A 20,302-nucleotide genomic window follows, 5' to 3' on the forward strand; every position below is an offset into this window, starting at 1 on the left:
GATGCTGATGTTTACAAATATGTAAAGGATGAGTGTCAGGATGATGGAGCTAGGTTTTTTTCAGTGATGTCCAGTGATAGGAGAAGGGGCAATGGGTGTAAACTGGAGCATAGGAGGTTCCATGTGAACATCAGGAAAAATTTCTTTACTGTGAGAGTGACAGATCACTGGAACAGGTTGCCCGGGGGGGTGTGGAGTCTCCTACGTTGGAGATATTCAAGGCCCGCCTGGATAAGTTCCTGTGTGATGTACTCTAGGTTACCCTGCTCTTGCAGGAGGGTTGGACTAGATGATCTTTTGAGGTCCCTTCCAACCCTTAAGATTCTGTGATCTGCAGAGCCGTTTTGATGCATACCCAGTATTCTTTCCTTCACACATCTTGTAGCCCTGTATTTTGGTTGCAAAAGGATAGTTGTGTTTTTTTCAACACAGAAGAAGTGCTGTTTATATCCCTGGATCTAATTGCCAGCTTTATTTCCAAACTCTACCTCAAATCAACTTCTTATGCCTCTATAAACCTTATTCTGATTGACATTTACTTTTCAAGACCTGTATTCAGTCTTGTCTTGTTCTTTTATTATGTCTTTATATTTGTAATAAAAAAAACCCTTATCATTTGTGAAGAGTATAGGTGGGTTTGGAGCATTAGTATTCATACTTGCATGTTAACAACTGTTATAGTACATACTAGAGGGAAAATACTTCTTGTAAATGCTCAGTAATTACAGTCTTTATTGCATAAAAACCTATGTTTTGACAGATAGTGGAAAGCTTTCAAAGCTTGTGTGGGATGGATGACAGCTGCAGGTAGAAAATATTTTTTTAGGTGTTGGGTTTTCTATCACAGATACTGTAAATATTCTTCCAAAATAACATTGACCTTCCAAACAGGGTTGGTAGTGTTCAATGATATTATGTGTATTAGCAAAAGATACCCAGGTAATAACTCTTAATGATTCTATCTAATTGATCTATGGTTGGGACATTAATGTCTCTTTTCATTAAGTTGGGAAGTATGGAAGACTAGAAAATTACTGCTATGCTGTATTTAATGCTTTAGGTATAATTTGAATGGATGTGCTAAATTCTTAGTCATAACTTGCACTAACACTTAATCTAAGAAAAATTAAGAGGAAGCTTATCTGCTATTGCAGTTTACAAGAATACCTGGATGCTTTTAAGCCACTTGTAGCATATGCTTATGTGGGGGGATTGTTTTATACCTCTTATGACACATTCTCCAGTTATTTTCAGCATATGTGATATCTTGGTTTGTTAAATACCAACTTGGAAAATCAAGTTGGATGGTAGCTTTTTCCTTTTTTTTCAAGTATGCTCTCTTCTTAGATAAATGTTTGCATTTGCAGTTAAGTTGTATCAACCAGTAGTCCGCTCCACTGCAAAAGAGGTCATGAGAAGTCTGAGAAAGTTCATCTGACCTTGCAATTCTTTTGTTTGGAGTGCAGATGTTCTGATCAAGTTTGTGCTATAGTCAACTGGACCTAACAATGTGATTTCTTTGGAAAGCCTAACTCATGTGTTTTAAGAGTTTAACGAGCACAACAGGAATGCTGCCACCTCATTTGAACACATCCTGGGTTTTGTGTGAAATGTCTGAGCCTCTGCAGTTTCAAGTGTCTGTTGAGTATTAAGACACCTCAATAAACTAATAGGCTTTTAGGTTTTCAATGAGTTTGAAAGTAAACCAGTTGTGATTATTCCACCTTGAACACTATGTTAAGGTCCTTCCAACCCTAACTATTCTATGATTCTGTGTAATATTTGGTCTATTGAAGTCAATGGCAAGGTTCCCACTGATTTTAATGGCATCAGAATAGCAAACCTAGAGAGAAAAGGCAAAGGTATGTAAGATTTCTGTCAACTGCCTTTAATATTGCATCTAAACTGAGACCACTCCTCTTACTTTGAGGTTATGGGGATGCTAAAGTGTATTTGACAGATTGTTGCAGTCTAAGCCCAGCTGGCAACTCAGAACCACACAGCTGCTCTCTCGCTTCCCCCTGTTCTTCCTCCCCCCGCTTCTGGAGGGATGGGGAGGAGAATCAAAAGAATGTAATTTCTTTTTCTTACCATTCATCTGTCTGGCTTTGCATTCTGGGGTCAGGTGTGGGGTTTTGTACCGTCATCAATATTTATCCTATCTGAGCATCCACACCCCCCCCAGGAACTTATATGGGGGCATCACACTTCAGTAGGTGCTATGAGGGATCTAGAGCTTGATTTCACACCCTGGGAGCGGAATACAGCCTCATACGTGCCTGCAGGGGAGGCAGCCATTGAGGTTAACAGTTGTCTTGGTTTAAACCCAGTCAGTAGCACAGAACCAGGCAGCCGCTCACTCACTCCCCGACCTTCATCCCCCAGGCTCCCAGAGGGATGGGAAGGAGAATCAAAAGAATGTAAATATCACAGGTTGACGTCCTGGGTTCAGCAGTAGCAGTCATTTTTCTCCTTCTGTTGTGGTTTAAACCCAGTCAGGCAACTCGTTCAATCACTCCCCCCCCTTCTTTCCCTCCCCCTACTCCCGGAGGGATGGAGAGGAGAATCAAAAGAATGCAACTCCCACAGGTTGAGATAAGAACAGTTTAGTAACTAAGGTATAACACAAATCACTACTGCTACCACCAATGATAATAATGATAAAGGAAATAACAAGGGAAGAGAATACAACACCTCATCACCAGCCGACCGATAACTCGCCCCCCCCAGCCCAAGCAAGCTCTGACCGATACCTCCTCCAACCCCGCAGTCTCCCAGCCCTTCCGGCTAACTCCCAGTTACATCCTGGGCATGATGTGCTGTGGTATGGAATACCTCTTTGGCTAGTTTGGGTCAGGTGTCTTGTCTCTGCTTCCTCCCGGCTTCCCCTCCTCCCTGGCAGAGCATGAGGTTCACAAAGTCCTTGGCCAAACCAAAACATCCTTGTTATCAGCTCTGTTCCCAGGCCGAAAGTCAAAACACAGCACCGCACCAGCTACCAAGAAGGAGAAAAATGACTGCTACTGCTGAACCCAGGACATCTTCTTAGTATCTGGTGCAGTGCTGTGTTTTTGACTTTCAGCCTGGGAACAATGCTGATAACACCGATGTTTTTTGTTGTTGCTAAGCAATGTTTACTCTGACCAAGGAGTTTCTGAGTCTCATGCTCTGGCAGGGAGGAGGGGAAGCCAGGAGGAAGCAGAGACAGGACACCTGACCCAAACTAGCTAAAGAGGTATTCCATACCACAGCACATCATGCCCAGTAGAGAGCAGCCATCAGGAGGCCAGGGTGCTGCAGGGTTCCTTCCTTCTTCATCACCCTTTCCTCCTGGGTCCTCTGGCCACTGCTCATGGGGGCACTGCCTGCTGCAGCAGGAGATGGAGACACTCACAAAACTCTCTCCCCTGCTTTTTTTTTGGCTCAGTACTTGAATGGGAGACTGCCTGGCAATCCCAGGTGCTGTAGGCTTTTCCCAGTATATAAACTGGGTGCAGTTACCCAGAAGGGCTAGATTGTTGCCGAATGGCTCCAAGAGCAAGGCCATGGATCCTTAGAGGCCTTGTGCGAGCAAAGCAAAGTGTAGGCCTCACAGGTAACCGGAAACCAGATGTGGGCGGAGAATGTAAAGGAAGCCGTGTAGAACTAACCAATACTGTTGTGACTAGTAGGCATGGCTAACACCATGCGGATATAAGCGATGTGCTCCACGAATAAAGGGGAAGCTTCCTTATCACCCATATTGGGTTGGCGTGTCTTGCTTCTCCTCGCCGCTAACAAATGGTGCCCAAACAGGGACCAGGTAACAGGGCCCCGGCTAACGGGGACCCGGAGTCCAGGGCCCGGGTTGACGGGGACCCGGAATACAGGGCCCCGGCTGACGGGGACCCGGAATACAGGGCCCCGGCTGACAGGGACCCGGATAACAAGGCCCTGAGTAACAGGGACCCAGAACGGTGAGTGAGCGGTGCTGGTGGCAGCGGCCAGGGAGCACGGGCAGTGCTACTGCAGTGGCGTGACTGACCTGGGTGCTTGGACTGGCTGAAAGGAGTCCGCCGCTGGGGTGAACCAGATACAGCAGCATCGGGAGGACGATCCAGTATTGGACGATCTGGAGACCAAGGTTACAGGACAATCCAGAAGAGGACGATCCGGAAAAGGCCGGCCATGAAAATGGACCGAGAGGTAGCCCCTGATTTATTACAGTGCTTTTTATAAAAGCGGGAAATTAAGCCTGAGACTCTAAAGCAGCTAGCAGGTCTAGTGGCTGTAGGGAAGGCTAAGGGATTTTTTGTAGATCCTAATACAGTTTTTGAGGAGAGTGAGTGGTGAAAGTTTGGTGATGAACTATTTGACTCAGTGCTTAATGATGATAAAACAGCAAAGAAACTCGGTAAGCCACGGAGAGAAGTAATAAACTGTATAAAAAGATACAAGGCGGAAAAGAAAACTGCCGCTGTAGCAACGGAGAAACTAGGAACAGACGTCCCCGGTCGGTTGAAGCCGGGGGAAGTTTACAACTCGTTTCCCCCAACTCACGGGGCGCTCCCCCCCCCCTTCCTTTTCTCCCCCTCCTTCATCAGAAGGTGCAGCGGAGGAGGTGCAACTCCCTGCTCCCCCACCACCCCCAGTTACGAAAGTAGGGACTTTGAAAAGGACAGAGAAAGTATATTAGAAGGGATACGCATGATGAATGTCAAGGAAGCTACAAGGAAGAGGGTGGCACCTTGTCGCCGGATTGATTGGCGCTCTGCATATCCTGTGTTTACTACACAGCAGGGGGCTAAAGTGGGAAGCTTTTGATCTCAAAATAGTTAAGGAGGCCTGACAAGCAGTGACCACGTATGGCTTAAAATCCTCTTATACTCAAGCTGTATATGTTATGATTTTATTTTGTTGCGATTGACAGGGGGAGCCCATACAGTTTCTCTGTGATACTCATGTACTAGAAGTTGGTAGATATAAGTATGTCCAGGTTTCTATCAACCCTTGGAGACCTTTTTAGATACTGCTGGCCACTTCTTCCAGCACAGGCTGGCCACCTGTGTCGGAATGAGTGCGCATTTTGGGCAGTATAAAAGCCCAAGCCTCATACGATGTGGGGGTTGCAGAGCCTCTGCGGGGACGCCCACTAAGGTTGAGCCAGCCACCTCGCACTGCAATGATGCTTCTCGGAGCTGGTTTGCTATTAGTCTCCACAGGGTCCTTATGCCACGTTCTGTACGTGGAACTGTAGTGGGAGTAATGATTGTCTTGATTTTGTGCTTCAAATTTTGTAGTTGTGTGGCGTGTGCTTGTGGGATCCCATACGTGTGTGTGTGTGTGTGTGCGCTGAGGGCAGACGGTGTTCTGTTTTTTTTTTTTGTTGTTGGGTTCATGTAAAAGCTTTTATCGGGTAGCTGTTTAACATTTCGGGCATGAAAGGATTAATGTAAAAGTGCGGCTGCCGGCAGGTATTTATGGTTGCTGCTGAAGCAGGCAGGCCGCTATAGCTGCTGCCCAGCAGGCCGGCTTTTGCAGGGATTAAAAAAAAAAAGGGGGGGGGGGGGGGGAGAGAAAGTAATGATACTGCAAATATGCAGTTTAACCTGTGTACTTCTCAAGAACTGATAACCTGGGGGAGGGGGTATATTTGTGTCCTCCTGGCTACAGGTCCATGGCGACTGCCTGCAATTTTGTCAAGCCTTGCCATGAGCTGGACAGACAAATGGAAAAACCTGATGCCTCAGCTACAGGAGCTGACTGTGAATACTCCAAGCAGAATGAGAGAGAGGAAGAGAAAAAAGAATGACTGCAAAATATCACTTGGGGGCAACTGAAAAGTAACAGCTTGAATATATGTGTGCTTGTAAAGTAGCTATTATTAGAGACTGTGATTTTGTGTATAAAACCACCTGTATTTACTAGCTAGTTGCTAATAAGAAACTACACCTTGTATTATATAGATTTGTTACTTGTAAAAGAGATGTTAGAGTATGCAAATTTGCAGTAGCTGCTAGAAAATGCTAAGGCAAAAGCTGGAAAGATTCTAATACAATGGTAGTGTTATAAAGCAGGTAATGGAACAAATTAAGAGGGTGGGAGAATTCCACTGATAAGAAATTTCCTTGGCTAGTTCCTCGCTGCCATCAGCATCTTCAACATGCTGCTGCACCCTGTAATAGTTACTCTGCTAATGTAAATTTGTGTGTGCCTTGCTGTAGTAGTGACTTGTTACTGGATGAAGCAGGTGAAACTCTGCATTGACAACAAGGTGCAAGGACTGAGGCTGACCAAATGCCTGCTACCACAGTCAAGGGCAAGACTGGGTTGGCCTCTGTGTTTGCCACCAAGAAGAACCTTTAGCTCTGCTGTTGGCTGCAACCCGGCAGGCGTAGAGCGGTGGGGACACAAGCCATGCCAGACCTTGATGTGAAGGATGGCCTCCCCTGTTACCAGAGAGCCATACAGCAGAAAAAAGGGGCAGGCCCAGCAGCCTGTAGTCAGCATATATTGGAGATATGATCTAGCCCAAATCCCCTGCTCATGTAGAGTCATCCAAAACATATATAAAACCAAAAGGGGGAGATGTGGAGACAGTGTTCTCACAGGAGAATGGATAATTGGTACATAAATTCTGAATAATCCTGAAAGATACAGCAAGGCCATGAGCGGCCCAAGGATGCCTAAACAAGCAAGATAAGAAGAAGCTGGAATTCACTGAGTTAATGAGAACTGTGGACTGTTGGCAAGCTTTCGAGATCAAGTTCTCACACCTGTGCTTAACCAATTATGTGTTAGTCACTAAGGGTCTTCAAGACATGTATCCAATCATAATATGCCAAATCACTGTAAGTGCTTCGGCCGGGGCCTTGGCTCAGTTAAACAAGCTAGGCTGCTGGCTTGCTAAGCAGACAAATGCTACATCGAAGGCAATTTCTGATTTGTTGTTTGATGTTGATTCTGTGAGACATGCAACACTGCAGAACAGAGCCGCTATAGACTTTTTGTTGTTGGCACAGGGACATGGATGTGAGGAGTTTGATGGGATGTGTTGTGTGAATCTTTCTGATCATTCTAATTCGATACACGCTGTCCTGGGTTCAGCAGTAGCAGTCATGTTTCTCCTCCTTGGTAGCTGGTGCAGTGCAGTGTTTTGACTTTCAGCTCGGGAACAGAGCTGATAACAAGGATGTTTTGGTTTGGCCAAGGACTTTGTGAGCCTCATGCTCTGCCAGGGAGGAGGGGAAGCCAGGAGGAAGCAGAGACAGGACACCTGACCCAAACTGACCAAAGAGGTATTCCATACCACAGCACGTCATGCCCAGGATGTAACTGGGAGTTAGCCGGAAGGGCTGGGAGACTGCAGGGTTGGAGGAGGTATCGGTCGGAGCTTGGTCGGGCTTGGGGGGCGAGTTATCGGTCAGCGGGTGGTGAGGTGTTGTATTCTGTTCCCTTGTTATTTCCTTTATCATTATTATCATTGGTGGTAGCAGTAGTGATTTGTGTTATACCTTAGTTACTAAACTGTTCTTATCTCAACCCGTGGGAGTTGCATTCTTTTGATTCTCCTCTCCGTCCCTCCGAGAGCAGGGGGAGGGCAAGAAAGGGGGGGAAGTGATCGAACTAATTACCTGACTGGGTTTAAACCACGACACACGCCCAGCTGAAAACCCTGGCTCAGCTTACCCAGCAATTGCAAGTGAGCAATGACCTCGGGATAACTAAATGGCTGTCCTCATGGGGCATTACAGGTTGACTTAAAACACTGCTATTTGAAGGACTGCGCTTATGTATCATTGTTATTTCAATCATTGTAGTTGTTAGACTTGCTTATAGTTGTGTGATGAAACAAGTGAACAGAATAACCCACAATGTTTTGCTCGCACAAAAGAAAAAGGGGGGAATTGTTGCAGAATGGCTCCAAGAGCAAGGTCATGGATCCTTAGAGGCCTTGTGCGAGCAAAGCACGGTGTAGGCCTCACAGGTAACCGGAAACTGGATGTGGGAGGAGAATGTAAAGGGAGCTGTGTAGAACTAACCAATACTGTTGTGATTAGTAGGCGTGGCTAACACCACACGGATATAAGCGATGTGCGCCACAAATAAAGGAGAAGCTTGCTTATCACCCATATTGGGTTGGCGTGTCTTGCTTCTTCTCGCCGCTAACACTAGATCACTGCTCGGGTTGGGCTGGGTATCGGTCGGCAGGTGGTGAGCGGTTGTATTCTGTTCCCTTGTTATTTCCCTTATCATTATTGTTATTGGTGGTAGCAGTAGTGGTTTTGTGTTACACCTTATTTATTGGACTGTTCTTATCTCAACCCATGGGAGTTACATTCTTTCAATTCTCCTCCTCATCCCTCCGGGAGCGGGAGGAGAAAGGGGGGGGGATGAGTGAGAGGCTGCGTGTTTCTGAGCTACTGGCTGGGCTTAAACCATGACAGTTGAGAAAAGAACAGTGCAGTAACTAAGGTATAATACAAAACTACTACTGCTGCCACCAATAATAATAATAATAATAAGGGAAATAACAAGGTGAGTGAATACAATTGCTCACCCCCCACTGACCAATACCCACCCCAACCCGAGCAGCAATCTGGGCCTTCCGGCTAACTCCCCCCCTTTTATGTACTGGGCATGATGTGCTATGGTATGGAATACCCCTTTGGCTACTTTGCGTCAGGTGTCCTGTTTCGGCTTCCTCCCGGCTTCCCCTCCTCCTTGGCAGAGCATGAGACTCAGAAAGTAAGTCCTTGATTGGAGTAAGCATTACTTCTTAGCAACAATTAGAAAAATCTGTGTTATCAGCATTGTTCCTACACTGAAAGTCAAAAGCATAGCACTGCACCAACTCCTCAGGAGAAAAATGACTGCTACTGCTGAACCCAGGACACTGATGTCTTGCCAAGGGTTCAAGCTGATTGCTGAGAAGTAGCTCCCAGCAGCCCTTTTGTAGACCAACAGTGAATGTAAGTTGGGCTTGAGTATCACTCCATTCAGAATGATCAAGGCAGAGACAAGCTGTCTGACACCAAGTGCTGCCACCTTTTATTAGCCCCTTACATCATCACAGAAGGCCAGAAGGCACAAGCCAGATATGTGGGCAGATATAATTTTTCAGATTCCAGCTATGCTGAACTGATAATACTCCCCCAAACCAAATTAACTATGCCTGGCTCCTGCAAGGGTTCAAATCTTACCCTTTATCTTTTTTGTCATGATTAGATAGATCATCCCAAACTGTAATCTATAGTACCAGTTCAGATGACCAGTAACTTTCTGAAGAATGATTCTTTTCCAAGAAAAAGTCTGAAGAGCTGAGACGAATGGACTAATTTTCTACCTGAACTGTTTGCTTCATAGATGGAACTCCCTATGAATGTCAATCCTTGAGGAGTCTGCAGGAGTCACTTAAGTTCATTATTTTGCAGCAAATTCACTTTTGGATTTGTCAGAAAGTAAGAGCTAAAAGTCCTTTAGGTATGTATCGTTTATGTCATTGAGTGATTTTTCCTTCTATAATCTAGCTGAAGAAAGTGATCAAAAGCATGTAAGGAGAGTTAGATAGTACAACAGCAGTACATCATTTGGACAGAACATAAATACATTTCACATGTTGACAACTGAAAAAGATGATGTAATTTAAGACCATAATGTGCTTTAATAGAAATTTATTGTCAAAAGAGTATTATCCTAGACGTATACAGCATTGTGGCAAAACAGGGGATAGAGATCTTGTTACAGACCATCATTTTTACTTGTATGAAGCAAATAGAAAAATACTGAGATAGAGCATTGCACAGAGAAGAAAACAGAGTTCAGCTGAATATAGGTCTGGCCAGATGTTCAAACATACACCCAAGCTGATAGAAATAGGAGCAAGGAATAAATAGTCTTCAGCAAAATTCAGGGTGCCTCAATAATGTCATTCCTCACCTTACTTCTGCTGTGGAAATTACACCTGACTTTCTTTGCTCCCTTTATTCTGCTATTTATTAACCTGGGTAGGAATGTTCTCTTTTTACTTTCCTTTTTTCTTTGTTACTTGGTTTGTTGTTGCAGTTTGTTCATTGTGTGATTGTCTTAAAAAAGCAAAGGAAATTTGACCTGGCAACTGAAAGCACAGAGTTGCAAAGGTGCTTCATAGTCAAGTATTATTAGCTCATTCTTTCATGGACACTCCCTTGTCGTGGGGAAAGAGCTTGTGTGCCCTTGTGAGGTTGAGAGCTATGCTGGTGGCAGCATATGCCTCTGGTAGGGTCTCCCATGCCGGACAGGTCTCAACTGAAGGGTCAGACAAAGTGTGTCCATGGGCAGGTGTCCTGGGTTCAGCAGTAGCAGTCATGTTTTTTTTTTCCTTTGTGGTAGCTGGTACAGTGCTGTGTTTTGACTTCCAGCCTGAGAACAGTGTTGGTGAAGTCGATGTTTTCAGTTGTTGCTAAGTGATGTTTACCCTGACCAAGGACTTTGTGAGGCTCATGCTCTGCCAGGGAGGAGGGGAAGCCGGGAGGAAGCAGATGTGGGGCGCCTGACCCGGGCTAGCCAGGGAGGTATTCCATACCACAGCACGTCATGGCCGGGGTGGGGGGTGACTGGGACTTACCCGGAAGGACACGGGCTTCCGGGTGGAACTCGTCTTCTTGGCCGGTGGTATCGTATTCTCTTCCCTTGTTATTTTCCCTTATCATTGTTGTAGTTGATAGTAGCGGTGGTGATTTGTGTACATTGGTTGCTGGACTGTTCTTGTCTCAACCCGTGGGAGTTGCACTTTTTTTTCGATCCTCCTCCCCGTTCCTCCGGGAGTGGGGGAGAACCCCGGTGGGGGGGGGGAAACGGACCTCGATTGTTGTCAGCTCGGCACCACTCACTGGGAGTGAGTGAACAAGTTACCTGACTGGGTTTAAACCACGACAGCAGGATGGGCTTACTAGCCTTTGGGCAACCATCCTAGGAGAAGGACAACTCTAACTTCGAACCCGGGAAGATGGAGCTCGTTTAGCCTTGTAAGGCCATCCATCTAAGAGAAGGATACTCTAACCAAACCTACGACATGAGGACTTTGCTGTCACCGTCCAAGCTCGCTAGACCCTGGCAGATAAACCTCAGGTGTAAAGGGTGGGGCCAGTTCCGCGCAAGCTGTGCCTCACCTGAAAAGTCCACTGCACAGGCCCGAAGGGTTTACTCACACTTGCAAAGCCCTGTAGCGACAGGCGAGGGACAAAGCAGCAGGTGATAAGGTGCACTGGAAGCCACAGACCCAACCCTGCATGCAGGTGGTTCAGGACACTGGTCACTCAAGATTGACCCAAGAGATGACAGTCTTGTTCAGCAACATCCTGAATGACCAAGCAGCCTTTTTTACAAGGAGAGCACTGCTTGCTCCATATAGAGAGAGGCCTAGAAAAGGTGGCCTAACCAAAGCTCATCTCCCCCTCCACCTGGTTGGCTAGCCGCAGCCAACGGGCATCTTCTGTTGTGGTCGATCAAAGACAAAGAGACAAAGGCATACACCTGCCTCCGAAGGTGTGTCCAGATTGACACTCGCATGTTGGAACATCAGAACCATGCTTGATACAGTGGACAGTGGGCGTCCTGAGCGCCTTTCTGCACTAATTGCCCACAAACTGTCACGACTCATCATCGACATTGCTTCTCTCAGTGAAGTTCACCTTCATGAGGAAGGTAGCCTTAAAGAACATGGTGCCGGTTATACACTCTACTGGTCAGGCAAATCCAAAACTGAAAGTCGTCTTTCTGGAGTTGGCTTCATGATTAAAAACTCCATCATCTCTAAACTTGAAAATTTGCTAATAGGTCATTCTGATTGTATTATCTCCTTACGCCTTCCACTACACAATAAGCAACATATTGTTCTTTTCAGCATATATGATCCAACTCTGCAAGCTGACCCTGCAGAAAAAGAAAAATTCTACACCGACCTGCGTCGCCTCACTCAAAAGTTTCCTATAGATGATAAGATCATAATCCTTGGTGATTTCAGTGCCCGAGTAGGTAAGAACTTTGAAGCCTGGAAAGGAGTACTAGGCAAGCACGGTGTTGGTAGCTGCAATGATAATGGACATCTCTTGCTAGAGTTCTGTGCAGAGCAGCAGCTTACCATCACCAACACTATTTTCCAGCAGAAAGACAGCAGGAAGACAACCTGGATGCATCCTCAATCTAAACATTGGCACCTTATTGATTATGTCTTAGTGCACCAGAGAATGTTTGTGATGTCTGTCACACCCGAGTGATGCCTAGTGCAGAATGTCAAACAGACCACCACCTTGTGCGTTGCAAACTTAACCTCCACTTTAAGCCCAGACCTAAGAGGGGCGGCATTCCAAGGAGGAGGCTCAAAGTTAATAATCTCCAAATAGCTGCAGTGAGGGACAGCTTTCAGGCTAACCTTCAAAATAGGCTTGAAGACCATCTTATAGATTCTTCTCCTGAAGCGCTTTGGCAGCATATTAAAAATAGCATCCTGCAGTCCTCCAAAGAATCCTTTGGGTTCTCCTTAAAGAAAAACAAAGACTGGTTTGCCGATAACAATCAGAAGGTCCAGGAACTGCTGACAAAGAAAAGATGTGCCCATCAAGCACACCTCGCTCAGCCATTTTGCCATGTAAGAAAAGCAGCCTTTTGTCTTGCATGCAGTAAACTCCAACAGAAACTTCGAGACATCCAGAACAAGCGGTGGCTCAACCTAGCAGAAAAGACTTGATGCACAGATTTGGGTGACCACAGACGATTCTATGAGGCTCTGTAAGCAGTGTATGGACCTGCATACCAGGTTCAAAGCCCCTTACTTAGTGCAGATGGCCAAACACTTCTTACAGATAAAATCTCCATCCTGAATCGTTTGTCTGAGCATTTTCAAACACTCTTTAGTGATAACCGTGTAGTCCAAGGTGAAGAAATCCAGCACATTTTACAACATCCAGTGAAAAACGAATTAGATATAACCCCTACCATGGGAGAGATTCTTAAGGCTATACAGCAGGTGAAAACTGGCAAGGCAGCTGGGGTTGACGGAATCCCACCCAAAATCCGGAAGCATAGAGGCCAAGCACTTCATGCTAAATTTCACAAGCTAGTTGTGCACTGTTGGGAACAAGGTAAATTACCATCAGATTTTCGTGACACAATCATCATCACTGTATAAGAAAAAAGGTGTAAAGTCAGACTGCTCAAGCTACCGAGGTGTAACTCTGCTCTCCATTGCTGGAAAAATCCTTGCAAGAATACTATTGAACAGATTGGTACCTGCTATCACAGAAGAACTTCTACCTGAAAGTCAATATGGTTTCAGAGCTAATAGATGTACCACAGACATGGTATTTGTTTTCAGACAACTGCAAGAGAAGTGTAGAGAACAGTATAAGGGGCTCTATGTAACTTTTGTTGACCTCACCAAAGCTTTTAACACAGTGAGCAGAAAAGGCCTGTGGCTGATCTTGGAACCATTAGGTTGTCCCCACCAAGTTCCTCAAAATGATTATTCTGTTACATGAGGATCAGCGCGGCCAAGTCAGATATGGAGATGCACTCTCTGAGCCCTTCCCAATAACCAATGGTGTGAAACAAGGTTGTGTTCTCGCACCAACTTTATTCACAATCTTCTTCATCATGATGCTCCGAAGGGCTACGGTAGACCTTGACGAACAAAATGGCATTTATATTCGATATCGTACCGATGGGAGCCTATTCAATCTAAGGCGACTGAAGGTCCACACTAAGACCCTAAATCATCTTGCCCGTAAACTGCTTTTTGCTGACGATGCCACCCACCCTTGTTGCCCACACAGAAGCAGCTCTGCAGCATTTAACATCTTGCTTTGCGGAGGTGGATGAGCTTTTTGGGCTGGAAGTCAGCTTGAAGAAGACAGTAGTTCTCTACCAACCTGCACCACAAGAAGATTACCATCATCCCCACATTACCATTGGCGAGTCAGACCTTAAGTCAGTTCAGCAGTTCAGCTATCTGGGAAGCATTATTTCCTTGGATGCCACGATTGACAAAGAGATAGATCACAGAATAGCAAAGGCAAACAGAGCCTTCGGAAAACTCCATAAAAGAGTCTGGTGCAATAAACACCTGAAGAAATGTACAAAGATTAGTGTCTATAGAGCCATTGTACTGTATACTTTTTTTATATGGGTCTGAATCATGGGTTATCTACCGCCATCACCTGCGACTCCTCAAACGCTTCCATCAGTGCTGCCTTCGTGCAATTCTAAACATTCATTGGACTGACTATGTGTCAAATGTTACTGTCCTTGAACAGGCAGAGGTCACCAGTATCAAGGCCATATTGCTGAAATTGCAGCTGCACTGGGCAGGGCATGTCTCCAGGATGGAGGATCGCCGTCTCCCTAAGATTGTGTTTTACGGTGAACTCGCCACTGGCTGCCACAAGAGAAATGACCCAAAGAGGAGATATAAGGACTCCCTGAAACAATACATTAGCCTTGGCCATATTGACTACCATCAGTGGTCCACCTTGGCCTCCAATCAGGAGACTTGGAGACACACCATACATAACGCTGTTGTCTCCTTTGAGAACACATGCAGAATTAGTCTCGAGGAGAAAAGACAACGTAGAAAGAATCATGCCTCACCTATACCACCCAAGGAAACCTTTCGCTGTGCTTTTTGCAACCATATTTGCCTATCCCACATTGGCCTTTTTAGTCATCAGTGCGCTTGTAGTAAGTGTGGGTAAAGCCCTTCCCAAATCTTCGTTCACAAAGTCTAGCCATCATTATTAGCTCAATACACAAAACTCTGTTACTAAATGTGAATGTGATTTGTGTGTGAGGATCTCCATGAGCGATACAAAACAATTGTGTGAAAGGCAGATGTAGGAGCTGTATGCTCAGATACTGTATTAGTGTTCACTTGATATTTTAAGTGAGCAATTTTATATATATATATGTATTTAAATATACACATATGCATTTGAATTTCAGTGTTTGGTAGCATTATAGAAAGATAACCTGCTGCTGGGCCATATCACTTAATGCCTCTGTAGAATTACTGTTGCACATGTACTGATTTCCTAATAATAGTCAAAGTGATCATTCAACCTACATTTTGCATGTCTGGATTTAAAATGCAAAACAGCAACATACTTCAGGCAAATTTGAACTCTGCCAATGTTCTAGGGTGCATGTCCAGAGGAGGAAACAATAAGCTTATTCTTCTTCCCAATTAGACTTTTGTGAAAGGCTCAGTTATGTCTCCAACTATCACATTGAACAGGCACCAAAACAGCACATTAATTTGCCTTTTAATGTTTCTTAGGCATAGATCAAAAGAAATGTCAGGTGCACTTTACATTCCTCCTATGATGTGTCTGAGGCTGTTAGTGCATCACCTCTGCATTGTTCCCAGACTGCCACGCTCGGGCTGTGGGTGCTCCTCCAGGACACCTGCCTCCTGAAATGCTCCGGGATTTTCCATGGCACTGCTTCACCTCATGGCTCAGCCCCACAGTTTGATGAAGCCAGTAGCGTCATGCTGCTGTCACTGAGAGCAAGTTTTGGCCCTTTTTTCTTCAGCAAGAGAAAGAAGTTTAAATAATTCCTGGAGAAAATTACTTAAAACTCAACATGCTGGAAAATGGAACTTAATTAATGGGACCAAACTTGCAAGCCTCCACTGTAAACTTATTATTTTGTTTGCTTGCTTGAGGGAATATGTCAGAACAGTGTTTACCTTTTCTTAGTACAAGCTTGGCTGTTCTACCCATCATTTATTTTTATGTGATTAGCAGGTGGACTTGTGGCTCTGTCACTCTAAACACAGGATGCTAAAAATGTACAAGGACATTCCTTAACAAGGACAGCAGCGTCATTTTGCCGGTCCTGCTCTGCTTGGCTCCGTAACAGTGTGGTGACTGACACAGTGCATTGTTAGCATGTGGCTCCTGTCAGAGTACGGGGCTAATATCATTCAAAAGATTGCAGAGTGCTTATAGTGTGTGAGACAGAGCCAGGATGTCCTGGATGCCTGCTTCTATAACAGACACTGTGAAAAATGAGTTGAGCCTCTGAGGTTTGCAAAGCTGAGTGGATATAACATTAAAACGGAAGATGAACAACAAAGAAAAGGTACCCAGTGTCAGATATAGGGTCAAAACTGCAAAGCAGGAGACAAGGCTAAGGAAAAGGATGTGAGAAGGAAAGGAGAAGTAAACATATAGGGGGAAAGAAGAAGCAAGGAAATATAAATGCTGCAGTATGCACAACAATGTGGATGAGGACAAGAAGCTGGAATTAATGCAGAAATGGGGAAGTGGTGAGAAGGATTCAAGTTTTGTAACAAAGTTCATTTCTATGTGTTTTCCTCTTTCAAATGGATGCTTTGAATAAAAGTGCTTTCATTACCTATGAGGCAGAGGTGAACAATAACTACGTCATCTGGGGATGCTGATCTCCCCAACATTAGTCATATGCTTGCAGCCTTACACTTTGGCAGTACTTTGGCTGAGCAAATTAGCCTGAAGTGTTGTACCTTTTTCTGGCAAGTCCTTTCAACCTGGTTGAACAGACAAAATGAATACCCAGATTGTTCCTACATCTGCTATTCTTGTTTATCTGACTGAGCTGTAAGTCAGGCAGTGTAGTGCAGACTCAAATGACTTGTCCACTCACAAAAGCAGAATTTGTTGATGATAAGCTAAACAAAATTGAAGAGCAACTGTTGACAGAGTTGGGGGATCTTGCAAATGTCTTGGGTAAAAGCAGAAATGCAATTTAGGAAGGCACTGAAGGAGCTTTTCTTACTCGTGTTCACTGGGATTCATCAGCAGATGATAAATGGGCATTTATAATGAATTGGGTTCCTCTCTCCTTTAAACTTCAGCACACAGAAGATTTCTGAAACTTGAATGTAAGGGTCTATTGCACTTGATAGAATTAATTAGCTTGAAAAGACGTAATTTACTCACACAGGCTGTGATCTGCCATGTGCTGTCCTCTCCCCGGCACCAGCGGGAGGAGTGACAAGCACCCACAGTATATCATGTGAGTTGTGTAGGGAGTGCTGGGGAAAGTGGCCTAACCTTCCACACTAACCTCTGGACGCAGTTAACCCTGGGGTTTAATTACTTGGATTTAGGTTTGCAGGTCCTGTGGGTTTGAACGTGTCGGGTGCTTGCTCCTTCCCAGATGGAGGACATTTGCATGAGGGGGATTCATCAGTTTTATGCATAAAAGGAATTGGGCTTTTTAAATATTCATCAAAGCAGTGAATGACACAGGTGAAGTGCTGCATGAAGATTTATTTCTTGACTTTAAATTTTCCTACTAGAACCCTGAGTTAGAAGTAGGACTCTGAGCCACTCCCTAAACTAATTTTATTGCAGTGCCTACCTCCTGAATGTGAATATAGCCAAAGCCTTCTTGGTCCTCATGTTTGTGACCACAATTAACAAGCTTAAAGTTTACATATTGTGAACCTGAGCATAGTCTCAGACGTTTGAACAATGCTGATCTGTATAACAGTGTTTCCTCCAGTTCCTTCTGTGCTGTCTTGTCAGAAGAGTTTTCTCCACTGTCCCAGCATCTTACTTTATGCAGTGGAAAGGGAAAAGACAGGACTGAGTAAGGCTGCAATGGTTTAAATCCTCATAAGTGTTGAGAAGAAGCAGAGGAAAGCTGAAGTAAAGAAGGTCCTATGTCTTGCCTAGAGTTTGTTATGGTGCACAGTTAGTGAGAGAGATGCCACTGAGAGCATGGCACAGCATGACAACATCTCTTTTATCAGCAGCTGGTGCCTTCAAAATCCCAACCCCAGAAGCCTTGTTGGCTGTGATAACTGTAATGGGTGGTACAGCTATTTTTCATCAAATGCTTGTTAGTCAATTTATTAGATTCCTAATATACTAATACATTCATTTGGCAGGCATCTCAGCAAACGAGACTTGCAGTGGAGCGTACTCATTCAAAGTCACGGTATCTTGCATATTGCTGATTTCTCATCAGCACTCAGAAGATAATTTGCAAATGTGCTTTGTAGAAGCAGATCTCATGAATGGGATCAACAGATAAGAGTCTAATAATGAACATTTCCTTCCAAAACACCATTACCAGCTTCTAGAATATTATGTTTTACATACATTGTACATACTGCGCCTCTATGTGCATCTGAGTTTGCATGTGCTGCTAAAGTAGCTTGGGGAAACAGGTTTTTGAGGATGGCCAGTGCACTTGCTGATCTCTTTGCTGAGGAACACAGAGTTGGAGTAGGTTAGACGATGGCTACTGAAAGACATAAGGCTTTTATTTGTAATACTTTAAGAAGCAATGGTCATGTGTGGACTTTTTCACCCTGGTGAAAAGCCACCACTAACCTTCCAGCTTTTATGGAACATAAGCATCTGTGAAAAGCCACTGTTAAAACCAGCAAAAGGATATTCAGAGATTCAATGGTAAGGATTATATGGCAGAGGTTGCTGAAGGAGCACTTTTCTTCCACACCAAAGATGCTCTGACCTGTGCTGCTGTTTGCCACTGCATTTGACTTTGCATTCGTGACTGCTTTTTATTTTCTCGTTCACTTTTTACTGGGAAATAGTCTAAAGTAACAGCCAGGTGATCAGTCTGCAAATGTGATTCATGTCTCCTCTTGTGACATTCAGGGTGTAAGCCCTGCATACAAATCATTGCTACTTATTTTTGCTTCTGCAGATGTGATTTTATTAAATGAAAGGTGTAACAAGAAACACAGCGTAGGAAGGAGCCCTTTTGCCAAATGGCTCTGTGGGTTTAGCACTCTGAGTGCTCTCCAGCAGAGCTGAGAAACCATGCAAAGATTTTGATAATTGATTCCATTTTATGTAAGTTAAAAACTAGCTTTTCCCTCCTAGTGTGAAGGTAATGGGGTTTGTCTGTAGAAAGATAATAATCCTATGAATCATTTCTATACCCTCTATTAAAGAATAGTACAGCTTGCACTTGGACATAATGCCCATGTCAGCTCAGCTTTTTAAACATTCATCTTAAAAGAGTCTTCAAGGACTGGAAAGAGATCTTCTCCAGACACCAAGCTAAGTTTGAGGAACTTAAAAAGTCATGAAGATCCTGTCAATTAATGTGTTTTTTCTTATACAGATACTCTGTAAATAGCATCTTCAGATATGAAAGCTGTTTTCTTTCAATTAAAAAGTTGTCATTGCATTTAGTTTCCATAAATAATGCAGTGGGAGATTCGTGGTTTTAACCCTAGCCAGACACTTGTTCACTCACTCCCAGCGAGTGGTGCTGGGTTGAGAGCAATCGAGGCCCCCCCCCACCCCCCACCCCAGGGCTCTCCCCTTCCCTGCTCCCGGAGGAACGGGGAGGAGGATCGAAAGAGTGCAATTCCCACGGGTTGAGACAAGAACAGTCCAGCAACCAATGTACAACACAAATCACCACCGCTACCACCAACGACAACAATGATAAGAGAAAATAACAAGGGAAGAGAATACAATACCACCTGCCAAGAAACGAGTCCCACCCAGAAGCCCGTGTCCTTCCGGGTAACTCCCAGTTACCCCCCATCCTGGGCATGACGTGCTGTGGTATGGAATACCTCTTTGGCTAGCCTGGGTCAGGCACCCCGTCTCTGCTTCCTCACGGCTTCCTCCTCCCTGGCAGAGCATGAGCCTCACAAAGTCCTTGGTCAGGGTAAACATCACTTAGCAACAACCGAAAACATCGGCTTCACCAACACTGTTCCCAGGCTGGAAGTCAAAACACAGCACTGCACCAGCTGCCACAAAGGAGAAACATGACTGCTACTGCTGAACCCAGGACATTATGCACCCATTATTCCATACCATTCACGTCATGCTCAGATCCCACATTTTCAATACATCATCGCTCACGCACATATATACATCCATATACAGACAGACCAAGAGAAAAAAAATAATTTTCTTAGTGCACAGACCAATCCCTATAATGCTGCCGAGTCCATTCGGTCCATGATGTCAGGTTCCATCTCTTGTAACAATCCTTCAGGGCAGGAAAGGCTGTGTGCAGTGTTGGATTGTTGCCTGCCTATGCTGGTCGTTCCTTTACTGCGGAACTCATCCGATTCTATCAAAGTTCATTCTCTGTTGGGATGATGGTTGGAGGGAAGTCAGGGCTAGTCGCTGGTGACCTGGAGACATCTAGTTGATGGGCTATAAAAGTATTACACAGCAGGCAACAGCATACAATTAAGTTCATTGGCTGTTTTCCCTAAAATCAAATCCCCTTGAGGTATACATCAGACTTCCCATCTTCCCGCATTACCCACCAAGTAATTCATGTTCGAGTTCATTGT

Source organism: Pezoporus flaviventris, unplaced genomic scaffold (genome assembly GCF_033815535.1).
Source record: "Pezoporus flaviventris isolate CSIRO_AGI_PZ_B2104156 unplaced genomic scaffold, CSIRO_AGI_Pfla_v1 ptg000121l, whole genome shotgun sequence".
NCBI classification, from domain to species: Eukaryota; Metazoa; Chordata; class Aves; order Psittaciformes; family Psittacidae; genus Pezoporus; species Pezoporus flaviventris.